This window comes from Manacus vitellinus, unplaced genomic scaffold, assembly GCF_001715985.3.
Source record: "Manacus vitellinus isolate BGI_N305 unplaced genomic scaffold, ASM171598v3 scaffold_11_pilon, whole genome shotgun sequence".
NCBI classification, from domain to species: Eukaryota; Metazoa; Chordata; class Aves; order Passeriformes; family Pipridae; genus Manacus; species Manacus vitellinus.
In genome coordinates, this window is record NW_021938895.1 from 20090242 (window position 1) to 20113228 (window position 22987).

At 37.5% G+C, this 22987-nt stretch overlaps 1 long non-coding RNA gene across 1 annotated transcript; it reads right to left on the reverse strand.

The window, feature by feature from the left end:
• Positions 1-2523: 2523 nt before the first annotated feature.
• LOC108644356 lies at positions 2524-19306 on the reverse strand. Its single transcript, XR_001923223.1, has 3 exons — positions 19231-19306; positions 5131-5206; positions 2524-2649 (listed from the first exon to the last, which is right to left on the reverse strand). It is a non-coding gene; the product is annotated as an uncharacterized LOC108644356 (long non-coding RNA).
• Positions 19307-22987: the final 3681 nt, after the last annotated feature.

Consider the following 22987-nt stretch of genomic DNA (forward strand, 5'->3'; position numbering starts at 1 on the left):
ATACCGATTTCTAAGTCCCAAACAGAAAGTCCTCAAAAGCATTCTAGTCTTTCTTTACTGAATACCTATCTCTGCTTGCCTGATTTCCCAGATGCACCATTCAAGTCACTAACACATGTGTAGAGTGCCTTTTTCAGAAATATATATTTTCTTTTCCGTAATGAGCCATTGCTAACCAGGTTTAGCACATGGGAACCCGGACTCTGGCCATGCTGTGGGAAGCCTGAAAAATCAGTTGCAGTCAACACCACAAATAATTCAGTCTGCTGTGATAGTAGGTTGTACACCGTTTGTATAATGGCTAGCTCTTAGAGAACTCACATAATGGTTAGAAAACAGAGCAGCCTGAGCTCATCCCAGGAGATGTGGGATTAAGCGTATGGCTTTCAGTTATTGTGAGGGGCAAGATATGCCACCTGCCTTCAAAACTGACCTGCCAAACCAAGAAAATAGTCAGGTGGGCCAGGCTAGGCCTGGACCCCTAATGACCAGACAAGTCGGGGAACAGAGACATTTAAAGCTCTGCTTTTGGTCTGGAGCCATGACTCAAAAGTTTCTTTTTTAATAAAAGGTGTTCTCACCGCTACAACCAGACATCCTTGTTGGGTCTTCATCTGGTCTTGTGATACTTTTCACTATGTAAGAGTTCGAGATGCAAAGGAAGGCATGAAAAGTTCATTTATTTATATGGGAAAAGAAAATAATGCTATTTTTAGTCAGTATATTTAAAGTCACCTAATACTTGAATATGAAAACCTACTGATAAGACCAGAACTACAGCTACCTTTTTAATACATTGTTGCAAAATCCCAGATATGATGCACAGTCATAATTTAATCATGGCAGTAATAACTTTGATACCTTTGGTAATCAATTAACATCATCTTTGGTAATCAATTAACACTATGAATTTTACATTGTGATATAAAAATCGATAATATGTCTTACTATTCCAGTTTATCAGCAAGTAGTTCATTTTGTGACAGAGTCATCTTATTATACCAGTTAAAAGAAAGCTCATTCCAGGGTTGTATTGTTCATAGAGGGTTCTTTCCCCTAATGGAGAGACAGGTTCCAGAGAGATCCTGGGTACCTTGACTCCCACTTAGGTATGCAAACTTGTAGAGTTTTAACTCAAAATGAAAAAAAATGGTGCTATTTAGAAATTAAATTCTGCTTCACATAGCTTCACATTGCGTGTACAACTGCCTTTTCTGAACATTTGAGTAAGCAAAGCTTCATCTATTCAAATGCCCAGAGAAAGCCATTTCTGAATCCATAAAACTCACGTGTTTTAGTTTGCTTCCAAAACAATAATTGTCTTAAGTGGGAGTAGAAGTGGAGACTCGTTATATGCTTCAAAGTGAATCGGAAACAGGAAGATAGGTTTTGGCTGACCAGTCACGGTCTGCATACCAGACTGTGTTTATGAATTGCCAAAGGAAGAAAACACTATTCTAGGCCTACACAAACTGATATTAATGCTCTTTGACCATTCTGAAATATTAAGAATTTTGTTTAAAACCATTGGTATGTACAATGAATAAGCCATGATTAGGCAAACTGTGTCCTCCCAATAACAAATAATCCAGAATTCATTCTCTTGAATTGATATCTTGTCTAAAATATTATCATGCAGAAAAACCCTTGTTCAAAATACATACACATATACATATATATTCCTTTCTTTGGGGCAGGAAGCATATTTGCTTTGCAGTCTGTGAAGCTCAAAGAAATCCTCAGTGCTGAGAAAACAAAGTACCTATTGACACAATCATGTCTAGTTGATCTCTTGGAATTATGATGATGCTTGTTCTCACTGACTACAGTAGCAGCATTTATTGAAGAACTGTTAAGAATTCTAAATGTAACGCAAAAGCCTGGTTTGTCAAAAAATGAACACGGAGGGAACAGGGAAAAACAAAGAGAGCAGGCAGAAGAGGCAGACCACTACTTTAGCATTCTCCTGAGCACTCAGAAAGACAGCTAATGACCTTGCCAGTACACCTCGAGCCTAGACTTGGAACTGTCCATAGCCCATGTATTGTATCAGCACAAATACTGCTGACATTTTCTTGAACTTGTTCAGGGATATATCTCCTAATATGGTCTCCTCAAATTTTCATGGTTAAATGTCTCATAATACTAAAGTCAGAATGTGTTACATGTTTTTTTCCATTTGTAATGTCACAGTCGCATAACAAACTAAAATGACATTTTTCTCATTAAAATATTTCTCCAGCAGCAAGTCACAGATCTGCAACAGTACCTGGCACTGGGATTTATTTTTTTGTAGATCCATTTGCAGAAAACTAAATATGTGGTTTATATCCACTTTTATGCTTAACATAACAGCAGCTACATGAAAAAGTTGGTATAGATTTAGTCCAAGCTTTCATATATTCCTCTGCAGATGACAGAACAAGTCCCATAGAAATGTTTTCAAATAAACATAAACATTTTTTTAAAGTAGCTATTCACAGAAGAGGTACTTTTTCCCAGAGATGTTACCTGCAGTTTTTTTCTGAAAGTCACATCTTTGCTTTAAGTGGTTTCTGTAGTGTTTGCAAAGTCTTCAGACATAAAAGGCCATTAAGAATACAACTGAAACTGCATGTTGTCTCACCCTACAGCAGTTTGTAGTGTTGCCTGCAAACAAAAGTAAAAGACCAATTATGGCTTGAACACTGCCTGTGTCACACTGATAACTGACTACCCTTCTTCGTTCTTGTATTTTTGTAACACCTCAAGCAAAGGATATGTTTCCATTTCAAGCTCCAGTCCACTTCTAACCTAACAGCTCTCATTCAGTTGGGGTTAACTTTCACCTCAGTTTGTTCCATGAGGTCAGACTCCACTGCCTACTTACTCCATTTTCTAACAACATTTTCACCTTGTCCCATGCAAACTCATAGAATTTTTACTAAGGATTGTAGATTTTATTTCTCTGCCTTCAAATCACTTGTTGAAACTATGATTTACGGCTAAGATCACTGTCAGTGATGCTAACCAACATGTCAGTGTGTCTTCATGCTCACATATTTTAAGCAATCGTTACCCTGTCCTGTGCATAGACTGTAAACTGTAAATGTATACTGCCTGAGAAACAGGTTATGATTAGCCTTCCTATGTGCAGATAGAAAGATAATATAGGATAAAAAATAGTAATAGTAATTTTTGTGAGGAACATCAAGATGAGAGGCATTCATAAAAGAGCAGTACTTCACAATGCACCACTGAGGCTTTTGATCAGTATCTACCCAAAAAGAAGAATGCCATCTACAAAGCTGGTAATACAGATGAGTTATTAAAAGCATCCAGGAGTCTTTTTTCGGTAATCATTCAACTTAAGTCAGGTGAACTACAAAATACGAGGGGGGAGGAAGGTCAAGAAAGCAAGGCGGAAGAAACAAAATGGGTGGAGTTTATTTTTTAAAAAGAATTCTTTTTTTTATCTAACATACATCTTCATCATAAGAGTTTCAAATTTTCCGCAATGGTTATTGCACATTTATACCAAACAACTTGGAACATAAAGAGCTCATTTAATACAGCCATTGTCGTTTATAGTGTTTAAAAATTCATAAACTCACTGTATAAACTCACTTGCTGAGATTAGTGCTAAATATTCTTACCTAAAAACAGTGCTACGCCTGCATAACAGAAAATTGGGCATAAAATGTCAGAAAAAAAGGTAAAAAATTATGTGCAAAACTACTTCTGTGCAATATTTAACTGGTTTCGACTGCACTAAAGAAAATACTATAATTAAGTAATTATGGAGCTTATCAGAGCAATATATTTTATAACATTAGTGTACATCAGACATATGATGGTCCACAATAAGAAGCTGGATGTGCTACAATGTTTACTTCCCATGAGACCTAGTTTGCATGTGTGTTATACAGATTGTTCTACAGAAATAATAGAATTGATTCCTTGTTTGGTTGTGTCTTTTTTCTAAATGGAACACTCTAAAAATCAAGTATTCTTTACAGAAAATGAAAATAATATTTGAGGGCAGCATTAGAGGGAATGATGAATAAGAAAATAATAGGTTTTTTTTCTTTTGTTTATTATGGTAGCATTTGGGAACCTCACACTTAGGCCAGAAAATCATTGTGTCTGGAATTGTGCAAGAATACAAAAAGAAAAAAATGAGAAGAAAACATTGCTGATCCTATAACCCAAACTTCATCATTACTTGATTTTGATTTTATAACACATAAGTACACTGAGCTTTGTACTCCACTCAGAATGCAAAGCACACATGCACTTCATAGTCAAGTGCAATTTTTTGCTTTATTCAAGTTCTAATAGGAAAGGTCTGCTTATGTGTACAAGCACTTACAAAAGGTTTAGATAAAAACACCCCTTTTAGGTAATTCATAATATTTTTTACACAGCAAGATAAAGATGAAAGAACTTTGCTTCCTAAAATTGGTACAGAACATCAAGAAAGCATGTAGATCTGGTTCTGTTCAGATTCTGGAATCTGAACAATTTTTCATCATTAAAAGTCACAGTAATCCTGAAAATCTCTGATATGTCCAAAACGTCACGGTACATCAACACTTTTTTGGAACATGATATTACAAGAAATTCCAGACTTTAATTTGTGATGATATAGCAAAAATATTGAAAAAATAATGGTGTGTCACCAACCATAATGTATTATTGTCTGTGGACATCAAACTTGTTAAATACAACTAAATCTGGGGTATGCATGAGGGCAGAAAATTTAAGAAAATAATGTAAACATATGAGGTAAGGTAGTCATTTTTATAGACTTTTCATCAAAAGTCCTCCAGAAATTTCATCAGGAATGCTGTTTGCTAAAACATCTGCTAAAATGAGAGTTTTCATCTCCTTGGAGTTTTGCCCACTGTATATCTGAACAATTCCAGGAAAACAAAATTCTCTGTTTAACTATCTCAGAAAGCATGCAAAGCATGCAAAATGTTATTTTAATTACTGTTCAATAGACATTCAATTTTTTGAAGTTGTCTTCATACTCGCAAATACTGTTCTCTCTTAAGTAACAAGTGTCTTCTTTTTCTTGTCTACTTAAATATTATTTTCAGTCTGGCCACAATACGGAACTGAAATCAACTTCAGTAAATAACTTACCATCAATAACATAGCTGCTTTCTGGAATTTGGCAGAGCAAAATATTGAAACCATAATCTTCTGCAGTGGTCATAACCTGAATCAGAAAATCAACATACAGTTATAAACATCCACCATAAACTTGTGGCATGTTTATCATTTTATGTCCACATTCAGCATACTAAACTATGCACAGTTTTTAAGTTCCTCTCTTGCAGGTAATCGGGCAAAACTATAAACCTGTACTTGTGATATTATACATTATTTTAATGATGATGTTATAAGAGTTAAGAGTAGGATACTGTTTAACTCAACACACTCTGCCCACTTGCCTCCTCACTAATTAGGAGAAGAGACAGAAGTAATTGTGGTGAAGAGTATCGATGATAAAAAGAGAATGCAAGGCTACTTCAAAATCTTAGAACTTGCAATAGTCCAATGTCATTGCTTCTCAGATACTGTTTTCCAAAAGCAGGATTTGTGATGCAAGATGCTGCAGTACGGTCTCCTTAAGACTTAGGAGATTTGTAATTATTTTTCTGGTCAACTCAACCAGTCAGGTAGTCAGGTCTGCAAAAAGCAAATCCTTCTTTCTTTCTGCTTGTCTCCCTTGTCACTTTATCTTGGCACACTTCCCTTTCCCTTTCTAGCCAGCAACTATTTGCATAATGTTCTATTGCAAATGACAATAAGGATTGTTTTAAACTTTTCCAAAGTTATTTCTCATTTTTCTTTTGCTGGTCAGACAAATTAATTTGCAATTGAAGCAAGATGAGAGAATAGCTGAAAAAGAAATCCAGTGCTAATAGTGTGATTAGCTCTGATACACAATATTTAAGACAAGCATATTTCTTTCTTCGTACTCTGTGGGACCAATTGGACACAAAAAAGGTAGATTAAAATACCAGTACGGTTGCTCTGATCAAGACTTTTCCTTTGAAGACGGTAATGGCACTCACTGATATGTTCCAAATAACAGCTGGGATGGCTCCAAAGGAATCAGCAAATGAGTCGTGACACACTACTGGCTTCATTCCACTAAAAAATAGGAGCTTCTGTCATGCACCTTTCTGTCTAGTATGAAACCCAAGTGAAGCTGGGGTAGCAGTGCTTCTTAGCAGGAGTTGTGAAGTCTTTGAATGAGTGTCAGAAATCAGACCATGTAGCCCTCACTAGTATTTATTTTATTTTGTTCTGTTAAAGATATGTTACTCAATCCATCCTTTCATGCACAATCACACACGTCTCAGGGTTACCAGAAAAGGCCATTTTTAAGGTCATTTTTGCCTTAAAAATGTGCTATGGCGTATTCTGAGTTCCATGCTGAGTTCTTCAGGTTTAGTTGAGAATGTCTCCACTGTCTATCGACTGTACTCCCTTAGGTGCCATGGCAGGGAGAGAAGGCAGATCCAGGCACAACAGAAGCCTCTTCTCACCCAGAAAGCCATCTCCTTTGGCTCCCCCTTTGCACATCGATGGGGAGAGGATAAATGGTTGGATCACTTTTAGTTCCATACTTCAGACAAAATTATTCAGGTAATGAAGTTGAAAGAAAGCCTTGTCTACACTGTTGTGTAGACAACAGTGGATAAGTTAACCTTTTGGATGAATCAAAGCTCTGTTTTCTCCATATGCTGCTCAGTGAATGCAAGCTGAATGCAACCTGAACACTCCATGAATACATCAGTTAGTTAACTGATGTTTCACTTCAAATATATTCCTCAACTTATCTTTCTATATAAAATAATTTTGTGAATAATTTCTTAAAACACTTGTGGAAGTATTTCATCCTCTTTTGAATTACTTCTCATCACTGATTTACATCTTTTGTAGCTGCTTCCAAAAAAACCTCTGTGGAGTTTTAAATATTGAAAAGATATTTTTAATTCAGAATTACCATTGTCCAACTTTTCTTGCCCCTTTTCCTGTAAAACCCTTTTACTACCATGTATTGAATATCTGTTGTGACCATTTACACAAAAAGTGCATTAGCTATTACTTCTATTTGCCCTTCATTTCCCTTCACTACATGAATTTACAAGGAAAGATCTGTTAGGGAGCAGACAAAGGCATGCATCTGGCATATCTATTTCTCTTTGGTTCCTGTCAGGAGTGGAGAGCCAGAAACTCAGAGATAAGCATTAGATGTATGAAATATTGTTTTTGAAAGCAGAAAATTAAAAACGTCATCTGGAGTTGTGAAGTCTTTGAATGGGTGTCAGAAATCAGACCATGCAGCCCTCACTAGTACTTATTTTATTTTGTTCTGTTAAAGATATGCTACTCAATCCATCCTTTCATGCACAATCACACACACAAAAAACCCCCATATTCTCATCCAATGATGGAGTAAATCCTATGGCTAAAAACCCCAATATACAGTGATAAAGCTACCAGCCAGCTCAGCTGTAAAGGCATGCAGGAAGCATTTTTTTTTTTCTCCCTTAGGAACAATGTGAATAGGGTTGTGATTGCTACCTGTGGTGTTCTATCACATAAAGCAAAATGTCCATGTTGTGTTGCAACATTTCATCAGTGTCTTATCACTCTTTAGTGGATATGTAATGGCAGTTTAAAACTGCATGGCAACTTTCCTTTGAAATATGATGATGTCAGAAAGCCTGACACCATGTTAGTTCCCTGCATCCTTATAAATCTAAGGCCCAGTCCTGCAGAAGTTTCTGCAGATGTTTCATATGAAAAATTTCTAATGCAAAGCAAGGATTTTGTAAAAAAATGTTGATTCAATGAAATAAAAATATTTTTATAAGCATTTTGGTTTCAGAAATTCACAGAGAAAATGTGCATTTGAGAAGAAAAATACCTGTCTCTGATATATATTCTCTTCCTAGCTAATCTGGAAGGTAACTTGGACCTTGAGTCATAAGTTTCATGATTTTAAAAAGTCAGTAATATGTTTATGAAAACTGGAAATTTGACTGTTTCCAATTCTGGAACTGCAGAAGACCTCATTGTGTATTCAGGTTTGGGTACTGTGTCCAGTTCTGGGCCTCTCAGTTCAGGAAGGATGTTGAGGTGCTCGAAGGTGTCCAAAGAAGGGCAATGAGGCTGGTGAAGTGTCTGAAGCACAAGTCCTGTGAGGAGCGGCTGAGGGAGCTGAGGTTGTTTAGCCTGGAGAAGAGGAGGTTCAGCGCAGACCTTATCACTCTCTACAACTACCTGAAAGGATGGTGTAGCCAGGTGGGGGTCAGTCTCTTCTCCCAGGCAATCAGCAACAAGATAAGAGGGCATAGTCTTAAGCTGTGTCAGGGAAGGTTTAGGTTGGACATTAGGAAGAAGCTCTTCACAGAAAGAGTGATTGGGCATTGGAATGGGCTCCCTAGTGAGGTGGTGGAGTCACCAACACTGGAGGTGTTTAAGAATAGAATGAATGTGGCACTTAGTGCCATGGTCTAGTTGACCATGGTCATAGGTTGGACTCAATGATCTCAGAGGTATTTTCCAATCTGGTTGATTCTGGGATTCTGTGACCTGTGTGTTTCTAAGTGATGTAGCAGGTAGCTGACCATTTTCCCTTGGAATAAGGGGGCTTCATTCTGCTCCCCATCCCTGTCTTCCCACTCAGGGGACTGCTACCCAGAGAACAACTGTCCTTACTACTGAAGACTGAGGCAAAGAAGACGTGAAGTATCTCATCCTTTTCCTCATACTATGTCACTATGTTTCACCTCGCATGCAGTAAAGGATAGAAATTCTCCTTAATCCCCTTTTGTTGCCCTCTATACTCTTTGAGGGATATGGTTATCAGTCATGATTGTGCATGGACAAACACTTTACAGGCTGGAACCTATATAAATATAAATAATATACTGAATTCCATGCAGCACAATTACATATAAAAGTGTACATAGGCTCTAAAGAGAGTAAAACTCATCATTCAACAAGGTACCACATGATGGATACAGATAAACAGTTCTTACACTGGGAACAACAGGGTTAGCTATCCCTTCACTTGGACCCACTGGACAAAAAGCAGAAGCATAAACAACAAGCCTGAAATTATTTGGACTCAGTAGGTGAACAAGGTAGACAAACTGGTATATTATATCCAGTCCTTCAAAAAGGTTAACTTTACAAAGCTCAGGAAGATCTGAACATAGATAGAGCTGTTTAAGAGGATTCCAAAGAAAGGTCTCACCAGTATAGTGTACAATGGTACTAATAATCACCTTTTGCTACTGGAAATATACATCCTTGTGTTAAGTTCTCTTTTCACAGACCTGCCCTATTGTCACGCCCTGGCTGACCCAGATCATTATCCTTTGCTGTCATTTCCAACTGATAAGTCCCCAGCTTCTGGAAGAAATTCTTGTTATTAGTCCCTAAATGCATGACCTGACACTTTTTATTATTAAATGTAATCCTATTCTATTACAGGAGTCCTTTAGGTCATCCAATTTCTTCTTTGTATTGATAATACTTCCCAAATTTTGTCATCAGCAAATTTCATTACCACATTTCCACCATTTCTGCCAAGGTCATTAATTAAACTATTAAATGAGATCAACCTCCAAAAAGAATCCTTGATGAAATCTTTTTTCATCACAATTCTTTCAACCAATGCATTGGCATATGTTTTCAGCCAGTTGTACTATATTTCTATCCATTTTTTGCTATTCTTCATTTTGACTAGTATCTTCCCAAATAGTAATGTACTGAACGCTCAAATGAAGATCAGATAGACTGGATTTTCAAATCATCTAAGACTGATAAAGAGGTTAACATTGGCATGTCTCATAGTTAGGAGTCTTAAAATGGTTAGTTGGCAAAGCTAATATGATTCATGTTCATATTACAAACACTATTTCAGAAGAATAGATATGTGATCATCTCAGGAAACATCTTTAAAGCAACAAATGTTTTCAACACCTAAATGATTAGGCTGTCATCATAACCAAGCAAAATTGTGGAGAATCCCAAACACTTAAGATAGGAATACAATTAATGTCAAGAATTCTGATGTTAGGGAAAACAGGCCTCATCAAACAAAAGTGATTCCATTTTTTCATAAGACTGGTGAATAGAAATATATACACTTAATACATAAACTTAAAAAGGATTTTACATGCACATTACACTGTGATTAATAAAGAAGCATCATATGATATTGATGAAGCATGTGATAAATAAGATAAAAGTTACCACGGAGAGTAACTGTCACAACCACTGTATCCTAGATTGACCCTGGAGTCACCCAAAAAGATGTTCACTGTCCTCTCTGGTGTGTATTACATTCTGAACCACCCAGCAAAGCCACCTGGGGGTGGCCTTTCTTTTTCTGTTGTTTTTATATTTCATGGAGTGGAATCAGAGACAGGAAGAGAGATAAAGTCGGGTGCAAAAATGCCAGAAATCATTCTTATTTGGAAGTTCTTAACACACAAATCTTGCATATGCAAGTGAGCTTGAAATACCTTTTGAAAATGCATGAACTTACTATGCACGCAAAGTCAGATTCATCCCGGAAACTCAAGAGACTCCCTGAAATGGTGCTACACCATCTCTGTGATCAAGCTAAAAGACTGACAGACAAGGAAGCTAAGAACTTGGACACAATGTCATTGTAGTTAAGATCCAGTATAAGATGCTACCTTACTGAAATACCTTCAAGAACTCACAGAATCACAGAATATGCTGAGTTGGATGGAATCATTGGCCCTGCACAGGACCATCTCCAAGAGTCACACTATGTGCCTGAGAGCATCGTCCAAACGCTTCTTGAACTGTGTCAGCCTTGATGCTGTGACCATTTCCCCAGGAAGCCTGTTCGAGTGCCCAACCACCCTGTGGGGGAAGAACCTTTTTCTAATATCCAACCTAAACCTCTCCTGACACAACTTCAGGCCATTCCCTCACGTCCTATCACTAGTCACCATAGAGAAGAGATCAGTGCCTGCCCATCCTCTTCCCCTCACAAGGAAGTTGTAGACTGCAATGACATCTCCCCTCGGTCTCCTCCAGGCTGAACAGACCAAGTGACCTCAGCCACTCCTCATACAGCTTCCCCTCAAGGCTCTTCACCATCTTTGTTGCCCTCCTTTGGGCACTCTCTAATGGCTTAATATCTTCTGATATTGCAGTGCCTAAAACTGCCAAAATATTCAAGCTGAGCCTGCCCCAGCACAGAGCATAGTGGGACACTATCTCCCTCAACTGGCTGGCAATGATTTGCCTAATGCCTCCCAGGACATAGTTGGCCCTCCTGGCTGCCAGAGCACTGCTGACTCATATTCAACTTGCCATCAACCAGGATGCCCAGGTCTCTTTCCATGGCACTGCTTTCCAGCATCTCATTCCCCAGTCCGTCTGAACATCCAGGGGTTGCCCCATCTGAGGTGCAGAATCCAGCACTCTCCCTTGTTGAACTTCATATGGTTGGTGATTGCCCAGTTCTCTGTCAAGGTCTCTCTGCAGGGCCTCCCTGCATTAGAGGGAGTCAATGGCTCCTCCCAGTTTGGTGTCATCTGCAAATTTGCTTAGTATCCCTTCCAGTCCTGCGTCCAAGTCATTTATGAAGATGTTGAAGAGCTCAGGGCCCAAGATGGAGCCTTGTGGAACCCAGCTAGTGACAGGTCGCCAGTCTGATGTTACCCCATTCACTGTTACCCTCTGTGCTCAACCCACGACCCACAACATGATGTGTTTATGCAGCTGTGTGCTGATCGTCTTGTCCAGAAGGACACTCTTCTCACTGAAAAGTTTTCCATTTATTGGGAGTGTTTTTCAGGCAGTCCCAAAAGCACAAGTACAAGGTTTGATTCTATTCAACATTTTGATTAGTGAGGTAGTCAAAAATTATTACACATGACCATACAGTTAGCAAAATGATAAATAAGGAAAAGGAATTGTGCAGAACAGTCTCTCCCACTTGCTAAGTTTGGCCTCTATTTAAACAGCATTTAATTTACTAATGTAAAAGGCAAAGTTCTATTTGTAGAAAGCAAGACTAGAGGTAAAATCCACAAGCATGACAGATTGTATCCTGAAAAGCAGTGACCAAAAAGCATGTAAGAATTATAGCAGACTATCAACTAAACATAAACATCTGGTGCATTGCTATCACTGTGCTGTATACAGTACTGGTGAAAGTAATCCAGGGAGATTGAACTTAGGTCTAGGAGTTATGTCTAGAAAAAGTTGTTGAAAATTCAGTAGTATTGAAAATATACAGAATATCTCGAGGGTTGTAGAAAATGCCTTTCAGTGAGAGAAAAAATAGATCCGTCCATTTTACCAAAAACATGAAGCTGTGAGATGATGACAGAATAAAAGTGCATTTGCAGGGAGGAAACACCAGGTGTTAAAGCTATTTAATCTTATCAGGAGAGAGCAAAGCAGAAACCAGTGGCTTGAAGCTGTATTCACAGAAACTTGTGTAAAAGCTAAGGTACAAGATTTCAATGATAAATGAAATGATGAGAATGTGTAATCCCTGAATTTTTTCCATTGCTGGCAAAAAGCTTCAGTTAGAGATTTGATCCATTTTCAAAAGACAATGTGAAATGCAATGTTATGAGCAACTAGATGATCCAGTAATTTTGGCCTTAAATTTATGCATGCCAAACAAATGACAACATAATCTCTCTATCATCTGTCAGACATGCCCTGTATTTCTTACACTTTACCAAGAAAGATTATGCAATTTTTTTTTGTATTTAAGAAATACTATTAGTGTCACTTTCATCAGCAGTAGAATAAATCCTCTAATATCAGGAGTATAACTGTATAGGCATTTAAAGAAGAGGGAAACAATCACTAACACACTGTAGAAATGCAATAATTATATATAAATAGCATTTTCACATATAATATGACAAGTGCGAGGTCTGATATTTCAGCAATGACATGACTAATAGATAGTACTGCACACATTCCATTTCCTTTCCAATGACCTGCCCTACCAATGGTATACAGCTCCCATTTCAACACTGATGGATTACAAAATACTGGATTTTAATCCTGTCACTGGTACAGAATATTGCTTGTCCTGGGCTTCAGGCCATATTGAAAGAAATTTAGCATTTGTGGAGGAAGCAGAAAGAATGAAATATTTCTCTAGCAAGATATTTATTTCCCTTAGTTTTCAAAAGAGAAAGTGCATCTTGAAACTAGTCACAGACTAACTTAGAATGTTAAAAGAAATACCAGCAGAACTTTATGGGCAAAGTAGAGTAAAAGAACTAGGTATCAGATGGATATTACAACCATAGCATCATCTGAGGTATGACAGACTAAAAAAAATATGTATTTAAACCTTAAAAGAAAGACAGTGGAAACATCTGAAGTGCAAACAAAGTAAAGAATCACTGTTGAAAGAATTGTTTAGACTAGACTAGATTAGAATAGAATAGAACAAAATATTTGCAATTGGAAGGGACCTACAACAATCACCTTGTCCAACTGCCTGACTACATGACGGCTGACCAAAAGTTAAAGCATCATCCAAATGCCTCTTAAACACTGATAGGCTTGGGGCTTTGACCACACTCTAAGAAGCCTGTTCCAGTGTCTGATTACCCTCTCAGTAAAGAAATGCTTCCTGATGTCCAGTCTAAACCTCCACTGGCACAGCTTTGAGCCATTTCCATGCATCCTGTCACTGGATGCCAGGGGCAAGAGACTAACGCCTCCCTTTCCAGTTCCCCTCCCAGGAAGCTTTAGAGAGCAATGAAATTACCCCTTTAATTCCACATCTCCAAACAAGACAAGCAAAAAGTCCTCAGCTGCTCCTCACAGGACATTCTTTCCAGCCCATTCACCAGTTTGTTGCTGGACATTAAGGTGCTGGAGCACATCCAGTGAAGGACAACAGCTGGTGGAGGGTCTGGAGCACAAGTCACATGAGGAGCAGCTGAGGGAGTTGGGGTTGTTGAGCCTGGAGAAAAGAAGGCTCAGGGGGAATCTTATCACTGTCTATAACTACCTGAAAGGAGGGTGTAGCCAGGTGGGGGTCAGTCTCTTCTCCCAAGGTAACAAGCCATAAGACAAGAAGAAACGGCATCAAGCTGCACCAGGGAAGGTTTAGATTGAATATTAAGAGAATTTTCTTCGTGGAAAGGGTTGTCAAGCATTGGACCAGGCTGCCTAAGGAAGTGGTTGAGTCACCACTCCTGAAGGTATTTAGAACACATGTAGACACATGTAGACACATGTAGACACAAAGGGACATGGCTTAGTGGTAGATTTGGCAGTGATAGGGTAACAGTTGGACTCCATGATCTTCAGAGTGTTTTCCAACCTAAACAATTCATGATATGAAAAAATTACATAGATTGTGTGATTTATGCCAAATATAGGATGGACATTCATAAAAAAACCTGCAACAGATTGTTATGGAATTCACTTCTGAGTGGGATAGCAGACAAACAACACAAGAAAGTGCAATACTAATCTTCTCTTGAAAATCCTTAAGTTAGTTGTCAATACTGTATTTACAAGGGCACATAATGTTTGGATGCTAATGAAATTAACAATTATTTTGCAAAGTCACTTTAGGAAGCATGGACTAGAAGGAGGAACCACTTGAGACTGGTTAGAGGTCTTCAGGACTCATGTTCAAGGAACATTTTATACCAAACAGTAATCCCTCACAAAAAAAGCATATGTGCATCAAGTTTGTACTGGGGGAGATTAAAAGGTATTAAAACACTCTAACAACATATAAGTGTTCTTTTATGTTTCTCATGAAAATGCCTCTTCAATTAAACACTTTATAATAAGTAAATGAAAGACTAATTTCTTTTCTTCTTCTAAAGTTAATTTTTTTTCCCTGACAGGTTCACATGCACAAAGATTAGCAGGAAGATTAGCAGGGTCTGCACCAAAGGCATATAGCAAATTTAACAGCAAAAATTACTTTGGGGGGAAAATTAAAACAAAAGGGGTGGGGAAGAGAGAAAGAAAGGGAAAGGGGAAGGAAAGACTCCACAGTGGCCAACTGAGTAGGGAAGTGAGGGGAGTTTCCAGACAAGTGTCCTCCCCAGGAGGTGTCCAGCAATTTACTTGAAAGTTTACAGAGATGGAAATGAAAAACAGACTACAGAAATGGAAAGAGAAGGTCCTTAGCACTGCAAAGGCTAAGGGTCCAAAGGCACTGTGCAACATCGCTGAAACATGCCAACATCAAACTATAGGAAAAAAATCTGAGTAAGTGTGAAGAGTAACAGAATTGAACTCAAATAGAGATTCTGGGTTTTATCAATTAATTCAACAACTTCAGTCATTGGGGGAAATGTGTCTCTTCATTTGGCTTCTTGTGTGCTAATCAATTCCTAATTACTCAAACATATTGAATAATATATTGACCTCCTCTCACTGTTTGTGCCATATAGGTTAATGAATGACACTGTAAAGAACACAGTATCACACTTGGAGAACAAGGGATTCATGTATTATTCACTCTACATAAATATATAGTTACCCTTTTTTGGATCTAAGTCAGATTTTGGGACTTGCAGGTTGTTTGTGTGAGGAGATGCTGATAATGCAACCTTGTTTATTTACATCAACATTAAAAAAATAGAAAATCCTCTTTCTGTGATCAGAGAAAAAAATAAAGTCTCTTAGTTTGCAGCTCTGTCCTGGAATTCTCAGTCCAAAAAGCTTCTTTTCTGAGGACCACATTCCCAAGAATGGTTCAGGCTATGCCTGGTACTTCATTGGTAGCTCCCCTCTTTTCTCCTATGACTTTTCTGCCTTAACAACACAACAGCCCAAAAAAATCTCACCAGCCTTTCATCTGCTTTTCTTTCATACCCAGAAATATGTATGCAGGTTTGGGAGTGAGGCTGCAGTCTAGTTCTTTGAAGAACTAACTGCTTTATTTTTTCCCCTGTGGTTTTGCTCCTCTGTCTTAATGCAGAAGCAACACGTTTGGAGGAGGTGAGGGGCTTGAGAGGTGAAAGCACCGAACATAAAAAGGAAAACGCTGTTGTGTAGGCAGAGTAGGGAAGAGGACAGAAGTCATCATTGTACATAAACAAAGAAAAACCACATGCCTAAGGAAAACACAGAAAAGAAAGAAAATAGACTTGAAGAGAGGAAACTGAAACTGGAGATTCATTTGAACACTTAGCCATGATCACAAATCTTCTTTTCCCATGGTACCTACACCCCAGTTCAGCAACCTCGGGGAAGACAATGCCTTCCAATATGCTACACTGAAAAAATTATTCCCAGTTTTGTTTGTAATGCTGAGAAAAAGGAGAACAACATTCTGAAATTGTGCTTTGTTCAGCTGAAGATAGAAGTGACTTTCTGTCTTCTGCTAGATCTAGTGATTCATTCTGGCTTCTGCCAAATGTCATGGCAGCCAACAGTCTGTCGTAGCCTACCTTCTTCCATGCTCTGCTATTCCTGTGAGGGTAGCTGGGACAGGTCCTTAGGGAAGGGTATTCTGACTTTGAGGAAGGAAAGGTTGAGGTCCTTAAGTCATTTTTTTCTGCTGGTTTAATCGTTTCATACCAAACAGGAATCAATCTTCAGAATTACAATGGCTGAGTTCTTTGTTTTACAGACCTTGGTTTAAATTGCTAGACCAGTTCTTACTTATCTCACTCCTGTCCAGACCAGTGAGTCAGACAAAGAAGAACTTTTTTCTGTTGAAGTAATTGAAAAAGAAGGTTATGTAGAAACACACCAGATACACAGAAGACTCAGTGATACACCTATAAACCTTCATAGAATGAAAACAAATCCTGCACGTAGACACAGAAGCAAAAAACCAAAATGCCTGTCTGACCTTTATGCTCATTTAGAGCCTATGTCAATAGATGAGGTGAGATTTGAGCGGGTACTTAAATTTGCTGCATATCCTCTCCTGAGGTCTACTCTAAAAGTGCAGTTACTCTAGTTCTCCAGCACAGAGTACAAGTGCAATAACAGCTTTCAAAGTTGCCAGGTAATAATATCATGCCAGGAGACATGTCACAAATAAACACTGAATTGAAACAGCATTTGTAGCACCTTGGTATATCAAGCATTGATTCAAGTACCTTTCACAATTTAGAATTTTAATCCTGAACTGTATATATTTTCAAAATTTAATATTTTGTACAGGAAAAAAAAAACCCTATCAACTATTGCCTTGCTCAAAACCTTGGACTTTCCAAAGATAGATGCACCACCTTATGTGTTTTATGACCTTATCACAGGAAGGGTGATAACACAGTTTACAAATCCCTCTCCAAAGAAGAGATTCTATTCCTTACTATGGACTTTCCAATCCACAGTTTTGAGTATCTTTAGATATTCTACACCATACAGTCAAACTCCTTACAGGAATATGTGTATAAAATATTCTTTCCAGGAACACGTAATTTGCTGCATCAGGGCCCGTGTGCTTGCTTACTTCATAGGAACACAAATGTGCTATTTTAATTCTCTCTTTAATGCTTTTATCTAAAGAACAACATTTTCCCCTTCTGTTCCATGACTAAACATGTGACTAAATTTATTATAATCTAAAGAGAAGTGAAAGCCAGGGGGAAGATGAGGATGTGTCCAGGGGAAAACATGAAGGAGGAGGTACTTGCACTCTGCTGCTAAATCTAGCATGAGTGGGGGCACACAAGTCCTTTACACAAATGATGAAGTGTGGGAAACTTCAAGAGGGAAACTTCAAGAGAGAAACTACAAGTTCTTGCATAACTGTAGAGAAGTAATATCACTGGGATAGAGAAATGTGGTGGAACAGTTCACATAACTAAGAGTTGCAATGGTTTTTTTCAAAGGTTTTTACATCAGAGGACAGACCAACATGGGTGGCACTGTAGTATGTAGCTGTCACATATCACCTGATCAGAAATATCAAGATGAAAGCTTCTTTAAACACAACACTTTCACATGCCCTGGTACATTTGTGGACTTCAGCCACTCTGTCTGCTGGGAGAACATATTTGCTGGGTGCAAGTGATCCGGGAGATTTTTGTGCTGTGTGGACAAAAAGTTGAGTTCCTCCTAATGAAGGGGTCAACTGACTAGGGAGATGCTCTGCTTGACCTATTGCTCTAACATAGCTAAGAAGTGGTCAAGAATGTGAAGGTCAAGGGCAGCCTTGGCTGCAGTAACCTTAAGATCGTGGAGTTCAAAATTCTGAGAAGAGTGAGCAAGACAAAGAGTAGAATCACAACCCTAGACCTAAGGAAAACAAATGCCAGCTTGTCAGGAACCTGCTTGGCAGGATCCCATGAGAGACATTTTGAAACAAAAACTGAAACCTGGGGAGGCAGCTACTTACTTTTCAAAATGCTTATACATTCATGCAACTTCTACTATGCAATGTTCTTTCACTATGCAATACTTTCACTACAGTGATAATAGTACAGAGTAGAGAGAGAATCACTGATCACTATATACTTTGCTCTTCAAAAATGTGAGCTGAAATTAGAAGACTATGCTAGAGAATAAATATGAAGACTAAGTGGTGGTTAACATTTGCATAAGATATGCGATATAAGCAATACAGACACAAATACAAATTTGTGTTATCATTGGGCCCTAACTACACATACAACCATGTATACCAAGGTGGGAAGTCTGTTAGGAAGATATAACACCTGTAAATGTTCATGAAAGTGAATCTGGGGGGTTTAAAATTTTTGGAGAGTCTATCCTTTGTAAAGTACAGATTTGGAAACATAAGCTCAAATTAACAAGTACTGGCAGTGGGTAGGGCAGGCTATACAGAAGCCAGAAGACTAAGCAAGGAATTTTACTTCTCTAGGTTTGTTGTATACAGTAGAGGGAGAACATTTTCTCAACAAGGCATGTCATAGCTTGTTGACTAGGTTGCTACTCTGAAATATTTCATAAAGGGATCTCTACTAATACTGAGGAAGTCTAGAGAAATTAGCCTTCTGTGCCTGAAGGTAGTCATTGTAAATATCCTCGATGTCCTGCTTGATACTAGGTGTTTATAGAAAAGTAGATCAAATAATTGCAGTATCATAAAAATATGGCAAAGGTACTTGTGCAGATAAGAAAGGTTTCTTTAATATAAACCTGAATTTTGAACTTCACGAGATACATGATGATATTAAACTAAATCAGAAAGAATCCCTGTGGTTGGAAAAGTAAAAGCAGAATATGGATTTATCTTACCTCCATTTCTCTCTGACCATTAGTTGGATTCCTGAACTAATAAATAAAGGAAAAAATATTAATGCTAATATTTAAATATTAACTTTGTTTACTTTAAGAAAGTAGAGTCTTCTTTTCTTACCTTTCTTTACCATTTAATCATTTCATTTGTGCAAGGAACAACATCTAGGATGAACTCATTCTAGGATACTTATGAAGGTAAGAAATATATAATTAAAATTTGCTTGGGTACAAACTGCAGGATCAGATTCTTTGTAAGTCAGAATTTAAAGAAGAAAAAAAATTCTGCTGGATGTAAGACAAGTTAGAGAAATGTTTAATGAAAGTTGTTTACACAGCACTATTATAAAAATATAGATGTTATGTATGTGCATCCAAAGCATGTCACAGCACCAGTCTAAAACACTTAATATCCCCCTACAGATGACAGTTGGAAGATAATTTTTTGCTTACTCTGTTGGTTTTTTTTTCCTATTTACATGCCTTGAATATGTACAAGGTTTACTTTGAAAGAGGTGATGCATTCCCTCTGTGCTTTCCATATTGAGAAAGGTATTTTGGATGTGTATCTGTTTTATCTTTATTTGAAAGGATTTCACAAATAGATTGTTTTATACTTTTCTTCATGATCAAAAGAGAAAAAGACCTGGATAAGGTATGATCAAAAGAAATTTAAAAACAATCCCAGAATACTTCATTTGAGCATAAATAAATAAATAAATGCAAGTCAGATAAGACTAAATAGACAGATGGCAAATAAAAACAACATATAAATAACAATTAACTTATGACTCTGCCTAAGACCTTTCATGCACTACAAAGAATCTACAAAGATAAAATCAGTAGCAAATAGAGGTTTTACTCTTTCGATGTAAATTAAATTTTTCTGCTTAGAATTGAAAAGATATTTACTAAAGATATCTTGTTTCTGCAATTTTGCACGGACTCTTGCAAAATATATATCTATTACAGCTTGATATGCAGAACAATTTTTAGAAATAAAAACCAACAGAATAACCAGCATCCATGTGATAGAAATGTCCTTGGCTTCAACATATAAAGGCAAAAAAATAAATGTTGAAATGTCAGTATCCTTAGCACAACATTTTGTACAAAAATATTTATATTAAAACATTACAAAGTGTTTAAGCTCAGCAACTGATTCGATATTGAACACTATTTCAAAGGCTGTGCCTTTGTCTTTAGAAATTATAACAGTGCAGAAGATTTCAAACCTGTAAAGATTTACGGATACTTTAATGAGTAATTGTACACAACTCCATCAAATTTACAGGATAGAAAAGTTTATTTTGCTTATTATGCATAGTCTAAGGCAATTATAGCGCTGTAAATATTTGGGAATTTATCACTGGGATGAGCCAACAATTAAGTAAATGAACAAGAGGTAACAAACTCAATGGCCAGTATTTACTTACTATTTTAAATAATCTCTAATATGCCCTAGATAATCACCATTATTACAGCACGGAATTCACTCAACATCAAATAGAGGATGACTTATATAAGAAGTGAATTTAAAAGCTTTGTGAGAAAAACCCTTATGGATCTCTCTCAAATCAGTGGAGAAAATAAAGTTCTCAAGTGAAAAGAATTGAACAGTTTAATTAGGGTTGAACTCTGAACCATCCGTTAAAGGGCCTTCCAACCAGCTATAATGAAAGCCTAGGGCAACTCGGGAAACGTAAGCACTAAGAACATCCGCCTCTGTCAGTATAAAATTGGAACTATAGCTGCTGAAAGGTTATTACACCTGATGGTGCAAAACTTTAAAGTAATTATCATTAAGTTTGAAAAAGAGAGAGAGAAAACCCCTAAGGTTATATCCAGATGGATTAAAGTGGAATGGAAAATAAATGGTTACTCACATCTGCCAGTCTTGAACTTTAAAATAAGGATTAGCAAATGCATTTTCTAGGATGTCCCAAGTGATTTACAGATTTATCATTATTATCTAATATTAGTATTACCACTGAACCCTGAGGGCACTGTCAGACTGTTCAACAGTGTTCAATATCTTCACAAGACAAGGAAGACAGGTAACATTTGGGTGGGGGATAGAATACTAAACTAATAACATATATGCCAAATCACTTCTCTACATGCAGCTATGCAGTTGATAATTTGGGTGGCTGTGGGCCATGAGGAGTCCAGGACCAAATTCTGAGCACAAGTGCTCTCCCCTGCATTCACTGAGCACTGAGGAACTGTGGACATTTAAAACAGGAAAAAAACCAGGCTGAACCTGAATAGGTATGAGAGTGAATTAGGACTAAAAAATAAACCCACGTGAGGTAAGGTAGTACAAAATTGGAACTAGAAGTGCTGTGGGTAACAACAACCACATAACAGTAGAAACTAGACAGTGAAACCACAACTGGGTTGGCAAAACCAGCAAGACAGACCGAAAAACAAGAGCCAAGGAACAGGATGCAAAACAGAAAGAACTAAAGTGGTTAGTGAGCAAAACTAGCTGTCAAGGCATAGGGGCATTGAGATTGGGAAGGGATCTGGAAAGGACATGTGGTGAGGCAGTGGGATTTCAGATCCTAGGAAGAGTTGTGGTATTAGAGGGAATTATTGCAAGGCACTTACTGTGCCATGGCTGTAGGAATGCAGGCAGAGGAAGAACAGCAAGACTAATGAGAAGCAAAGACAGACTTGAGACTAAGCAAAGAAATGGGGAAAAAGATAGGGTCGGACTGCACCAGAAGATTACAAGTGGAATAGAGAGTATGGCAAAGTTTGGTGTGAGGAGGGCAGCTGGATAATGCCCTGGTGCATCCTATCACCATGAAAAGGCAGTGGAAGTGTTTTGCATAAAAACTACCTGGTCAGTTGAAAAGTCTCTTAGTTATTCAATTAACTACTTCATAAAGAAGTCATTTGATCAGCAGATAATGCAGTCAAGTGTCAAGAGAAAGCATGCCCATTCTTTATGTGCTAATTTCAAAGCTCTAAGCATAATATCTCAGATTCTCAATTTGTAAGAAAATGCTGGACCCCAATACCAAGATAGTGGTCTCCAAAATTGAAGTTCACCTTATTCTCTACATCTGGCAGTGATAAATGACCAGTACAGCTAGAAAAACTTAATGTACTACTTAATCACAAATACCTATTAGCCAAATACTCTGGGGTCACTAAGGAAAAGGTTTTAATTTGAGTTTGGCCTGTTTATGGACATGATTACTTGACATAGTCATCAGTAAAAACAGGAAACAGCCTTAGTAGCAGCTTAAAATATTCTCCATCTTCTGCTTTTAGTAAAATTATACAAAGCTACACTTTTCCATTGGAAAATAACACACTTCTCAAGCACATGCAGCAATACAGCAGCATTTTGTCTTTTTTGTGTTTTATACTGGGGATGTATTTATCTTTCAGCATGATAAATAACAAGTTCAACAGAAATGTGCACATTAAATGATGCCAGAGCATAAAAGTGGCAATGCTGGTTCATATTACAAGAATATAAATAGATAAAATGTATGATACTTCAAAGTATTTTCAGGAACTATATATTTTATTATTGGTATATAAGTAAGTGGTAAAACATGAAGAAGATAAGGCAATTTTCAGTGCTATAAAATTTATACAAACTAAATTATTTTCATATATATGAGTGAAAGGAGAAAGAGGCAATACCTCATAAATGAAGCACATTACCATAATTTTCTACATGTCCTAAGATATCTACACTGACATATTAACTTCCATTCACTTGTTCAAAACATTT